General features: G+C 45.7%; 1 pseudogene; it reads right to left on the reverse strand.

Moving 5' to 3' along the window:
* Nucleotides 1-1,569: 1,569 nt before the first annotated feature.
* On the reverse strand, nt 1,570-1,687 carry LOC124557091 (annotated as a pseudogene).
* Nucleotides 1,688-6,530: the final 4,843 nt, after the last annotated feature.

Below are 6,530 nucleotides of genomic sequence, written 5' to 3' on the forward strand. Positions count from 1 at the left end.
ACCACTTATCAAATGGGAATCTCTGGAAGAAAGGCGACGTTCTTTTCGCGATGCACTACTCAGCATATTTAGAGCTGCAGGACTCTTCTACTGCCGCCAACGCACATTTCTTTTAAGAACCACGATGATAAGATGAGAGAAAATAAGGCTGGTTTGGAGGCTTGTAGAAGGTAATTTTTCTCTCGCTCAGTTTTCGAATGGATCAGGAAAGAAAATGACTAGTAGTGATACGTGTTACTCTCCGCCATGGACGGCATGGTGGCTTGCGGAGTATATACGTAGATGTAGATCATAGTGCTACAATACCAATTCAGTACAAAGCAGAGTAAGCAACTACCAGAGCTGACATATACAGTTTCCCGCACTAATAATTAATAAATAAAAATATGTATTATCAATGTTTTGAAAGATCCTAAAAGAAGCTTTTGCTTTACGATAAATGAAATAAAGTTATCACTATTATCTGTGGTACTGCTTATTGTGGTCAGACAGGCGTTGTTCATGAGATGTTTTTATATGACTAGGGCTTAAATATTTCAGAACCAGCAACAAAATTTTACAGAATAGGGAAAAAATGTGTGTCATTCGTGTTTCTATGATTACCATTATGCATAACCAGAAAATTTTATTAATTTGACAGTAAGAACGCTTCCTTGTTTGAGGTTACTTTGGAATAAGTTGGTTCCTCTTACAATCATTCATGTGACACGGTGGAAATGTATATTAGTCTTTTTAATTTATTGAGAGCAGCTTCAGTGAATGGACTCAAGATTCTGATCACTTTTCTGTTTTCTAAGTGACATATCACTGGTCACTGGAACGACAGGTCATACCTAGGCCTGAGCTGATACATGATAGGCACTGGAGTGCTGTATAATTCTGATGGGTAGATTTTTCTTGTTGCCTCTCTTGATGGATTAGGTCCAGTTGACACGGTAATGAGAAAAACGTAGACCACGAAACTTTATGGCAGATTAAAACTGTGTGTCGGGCCGTGACAAGAGCTCAGAACGTTTGCTTTTGGCGGGCAAGTGGTCTACCGACTGGGCTACATAAGCGCGACCCACGACGCCTCATCACAGTTCCGCCAGTGCCTCGTTTCGTACCTTCTAAACTTCACAAAAGTTCTGCGAAATTTGCAATACGAACACTCCTGGAAGAAAAGATATTGCGTAGCCACAGCCTGAGGGATGTTACCAGAATAAAATTTTCACTCCGCAGCGGAGTGTGCGCTGATAAGGAGCTTCCCGGCAAATTAAACCTGTGTGCCCGACCGAGAATCGAATTCGAAACCTTGGCCTGCAGCGGTCAAGTGCTCTACTGACTGAGTTCCATATCAACGCACACTCCATTAAAACTAAACTCCTCCCAAACAGGCCATGAAAGCCCAAAGGTACCGACCGCCGCCGTGTCATCCTCATCCCACAGGCGTCACCAGATGCGGTTGTGGAGGGGCATGTGGTCAGCACACCGCTCTCCCAGCCGTATGTCAGTTTCCGAGACCGGAGCCGCTACTTCTCAATCAAGTAGCTCCTCAGTTTGCCTCACAAGGGCTGAGTGCACCCCGCTTGCCAACAGCACTCGGCAGACCGGATGGTCACCCATCCAAGTGCTAGCCCAGCACGACAGCACTTAACTTCGGTGATCTGACGGGAACCGGTGTTACCACTGCGGCAAGGCCGTTGGCACGCACATTTGATTGCAGATTGAAAATTTCATTCTGGATACATCCCTCAAGCTATGGATAAGCCATGTCTCGCAATGTAGTCTCTTTCGGGGATTCTAGTCCAGCAAGTTTCACACGAGAACAGTGAAGTTTGGTAGGTAGGAGACGAGATACTGGTCTTGAGTCCTGCTTGGATAACTCAGTCGGTAAAGCATTTTCCCCCGAAAGGCAAAGGCCCCGATTACGAGACTTAGTCCGACTCATAGTTTAAATCTGCCAGGAGGTTTCATATCAGCGCACTCTCCGCTGTAGAGTCAAAATTTCACTCTGGAATCAAAGACCATATTTGTTAGCAAGCTATCGTGAGAATCTACCTACGAATGACCTTTGCTACCTTGTGCAAACGAACTATTTGCTGAAATCGGAATTCTATTATAAATTCCCCCAATGCGATTCTTGTGCGCTTGATAACATCTGATTGTGCAATACAGGCCTTTGTTGAAGAGCCGGATTGGCTGAGGCGGCTAGGCCCATGGAAAGTAGTGATGCATGTAAATTATTAACATCAAGTCAACGCCATCAAATTTTTTGGCCAGGTTGTCGGATAGGGTAAGTGTGTCAATGTAGGTATTCTGAAATATCTGGAAAGATAGTCAGATTTATTCCATTTGAGAATTTACATATGCTCATAAATCACATCAATGAAGTGATGCGTCATGAATGTGAACAGATTCAGAAGTTAATAAGAAGAAAGGAATATAACGCGAATCTAAAACTGAGAGGCACCCACATGCCTTGCTCATACTGTGGCATCAAGCAGTCAGGCCTGCAAGGTGAGTGGTCTGCCAAGCGAGTGGATTTATTCTTATTTATCGAGTAACATCAATGACTGATTATGAGCTCTAGTACTCACAATTAAGCTACAAATTATTCTCCTGTTTCAATATTAAGCAACGGAAACGGATAACGCACATCTGACTATTAGTAATTTACACAACTCTGATTGTTCACTACGCACTGGCAATACCACATTTTCTTTCTTACCCAACGGCTTTGACCAGCACGTGGCCATCGCACTGAATATGAATGGCGCACACATTATAAATTCTGGATATCATGACTACACACTATTCGAAGAACAAGGCCACCAATCTTTTTCTTTTCACTATCTTTTCTTTTATTCCGATAAATTCTATTATGATTCAAAGATAACCTAAATACACCATTACATTTTATACAACAATTGCGTATGAGAAACTCCGCCCAGTGGGCATGGCTTTATATTGGTGATTCTCTATCTTATGGTCTCGTAATTATCTAACGCTACAGTGCACTTTCTGGATAGAATGGTGGATCTTTTGCTATATCTCACACTTCGACTCTCACACCCATCGTCACGAAAATTTACTCCAGACCGAGCGGTAGAAAAAGGAACATGCATAATCCACTGCCTCTGAACCTATCTTGCTACTCTCCCATGCACGCCACACATACTTAAATTACATGAAATACATCACACTGGCAACATATAATACATCACAAAGAATAGTCACAACGTTAGAATCACTTCACTTTCAGCTTTCCCCACTTCAATTAGTATTCATCCCAGTTTCACACGACACTGCCCCACTTCGTAACTTTTCTTTCGTACTGCGAACTCTGGAGGATATATGCACGTCTTCCTGTGCGATGCAAGCCAAGTGGCGTTGCTGGATAGACGGCTGACTCGCCTTACTTCTCTTTCAGAGTATTAGAGTTTGAACCTAGCGTCACAAGGAAACATAACACGCAAAGTAATACTAAGATCATTTTCGTCACACACGCGAGTCCTCAACTGATACCTTGGACGAGCACTTCTCTTTATCCTTTGTCACATACCCAGATCGAGACTCGCACAGTACTCACCACGTGGAAGTGCTCGTCTCTAATTTCAAGTCCTGCACACGTCATTTGTTAAATATTTCCAACTTATAGTACACACGCCAGTAATACAGCTTATCTTTAGCTCTCGGAAGTATTTCAGCTTAGCACTAGAACTCGTAAGTATTTCAACTTATTGCTACACGTGGTTTCATTGTGACCGTTGGTCACTTCTGAAGATTACTACGATCCCCTTACTATTACCTGCTTGTCTTTTAATTCTCCCCCCAAAAGTTCCTGAAATAGAGAAATTATTATTCCAAGCTACTCTTAAGTATTTCACATCCATACCACTCTCTCTACTTTTTTGTCTTTACGGAGCACACCTAAGACAGGTCTTACAAACACAAGATCCAGCGCCAGAGTGCTGAAACGTGCCCGTTCTTCAGGTCATCTCGCACCTCCGCCGAGGTGGGGGAGCACCTTGCTACCGTATTGGTCAGCCACATTTCAGGCACTCAAAGCTCAGGTAAATTTCATCTCTTTGGTTCCACCAAAGGTGACCAAAGGATCGTCTCAAAGATGATCATACATCGCACATTCACTATCTGCGGTTGGCAGACGACCATACATTCATTCATTTCACAGATCTCACTAAATTGGATGTAGGGATTTATTTTGTGGGAGTGCACATGTGATCAATTAAATAAATAAATTGTCCTTCTTTCCTACACTGATATCCGGCTTCGGTGTATTAAGTGAAATTGAGTTGTTATTACAAAAAATATGTTGTTCCGACAAGAATTACGAAGAATGTTGTACCTATTTTCAATGTCGGGCGGTACTGTACCCTTTCACAACTATAAATCCTAGCGATGCGGATTGACACTTCCGCTTAACTGAATGAGAGCACAAGATTCTAGGTCACGTACTTTCCATCTGTATCTAATACAGAAACAGCGCGAGAATGTGCTACGTCGCTCAATAGGTGAATGGCCACCCGTTTAACTTACGTGAACTGCAAGGCTAATCGTACTACGGCCGGAGCTGCATATATTACCTATTCTGCTCTTCTGCTCCACAACAGGGTCCCCATCTGGCTGTTCGCGTCATGATGTTATGCCGATCAGGTGTTACGTCTCTGCAATTACATCGGGGCGCGTACGCCACACAATCCTGCGAAGCTATCCGGAGCTACTCCGCAATGGCTCTGTATCGCCCGGTACAGAGTACTGCGGTCTGGTCGGACGGACGCTGAAACGCGTCTCCATTCTATCAAAATCTAGTGCGGCGCTCCGCTGCTGTGGCTGTCCAATTGCTACATTTTAACAAATTTTGCACCAATGAGCGCCATTCCCATTAGATTGTGAGTACGCGGGAAACACTGCTTACATGACGTCGATCTCGCCAATCGCGGTCGCCTGTGGGAGTCGCCGTTAGTCCGAAAAACTTTCCAGACGCTTCCTTGACGCTACCGTCTAATCGGACACATTCAGCTCCTCTGTCAAACGCTCAAAATATGTGGTGTGGGGTATTCGCCAAGGTACATCCCATGCTGGCAATGTCGCCCGCGACGCTTTTGTGAGCCCAGGGCGACACGGCCAAGGGGGAACAGCGTCTCCCTGCGTTATTCGCTTTGCGGAGACATTCTGCTTGCCTACAGTGTTCTGCCGGAAGTGCTGCCTGCTTGTAGGGTAGCAGCAAAGCCCTTCCACTGGAGACCCGCCTTGCGGGTCCAGCACCTCCTGCTGTGCTGCAGGTTGTAAAATTCCACCTTCGGGCTAACGCGCTGAAGGCTTCCCGTCACCGGTACCCTGAGTACATTCCCGCACGAAACTCTGTCAGCAAAAATTATTTGCACTTAACGTAATGCAGTACATTTTCATTGCTCATCCCTTAGCCATCTCTGTTAGCATAGCGTGATAAACTGCAACTTTGTAAACATCCATGCTGATACTTCTCATAACCGCCCTAATTAATTATTCAAAATGCAAAGTGGTGGTTGATGTGGCGTTGCACTCCCAGTGCATAGCAAATGTAGGATGCCACCTTGCAAGCGATTAGTAACTCTAAGGTAGGGGACCTGAGAGGACGGTCGGTATTGCACGTTGCCTAGGGTATCCACTTTTTATGCTTTTTCTTCAGGCTGAGCATCGACTCGGCTGCGGGGTGGGTACTGTGGTCCTAGTCTTCTGGACTGAACACTGGAAGGCCGTTGATGTCCATCAGGTCTTCCCACGTGAGGACGTCATGCAACAGTGCTAGTTGGTTCTGGGTGAAGGTATGGGGTATGTGAGGCAGAACCTAATCTAACCTAACCTAACCTAGGGTTACGTTGCTTAGGAGGAGTGAAGGGCTAGGGGGGGTTCAAATGGTTCTAAGCACTATGAGACTTAACATCTGATTTCATCAGTCCCCTAGACTTAGAACTACTTAAACCTAACTAACCTAAGGACATCACACATATCCATGCCTGAGGCAGGATTCGAACCTGCGACAATAGCAGCAGTGCCGTTCCAGACTGAAGCACCTAGAACCGCTCGGCCACAGAGGCCGGCGGAAGGGTGGAGGTTGTGAAAGTGAGGATAGGTTTTGTCCTGGATAGACACGGATATCTTATGCAGCACCGCCACCACGCTTTTCCATTCTGGAGAAGGAGACAGTCTGGTATCGGCGCTGAAGTACTTGTGGAGCGGCATTCGGTGGTACCGCTGACCCAGGGGCGCGGACGGCGTCGGGAGCAGCCACCTACGTAGCTGCTGGCCCTTCTGAGGTATTTCTTCTTCTTCATCATCATCATCAGCTAAGACCACCTCTATAACCTCCATGGCTTCCTGCATCTCTGCGGTGGCCATGGATGTTTTCGTCAGATTGGCGGCGTCCGCCCACGCCTTCAGCCCCCGTGGGGGGGAGGAGGGAGGGGGGGGATGGTTAGATGGGGAGGACGGGTGTCTCTCGTTGTGTGAATATCATCGATTTATACCTTCAAGGCAGCCCTCTCTGA

Source organism: Schistocerca americana, chromosome X (genome assembly GCF_021461395.2).
Source record: "Schistocerca americana isolate TAMUIC-IGC-003095 chromosome X, iqSchAmer2.1, whole genome shotgun sequence".
NCBI classification, from domain to species: Eukaryota; Metazoa; Arthropoda; class Insecta; order Orthoptera; family Acrididae; genus Schistocerca; species Schistocerca americana.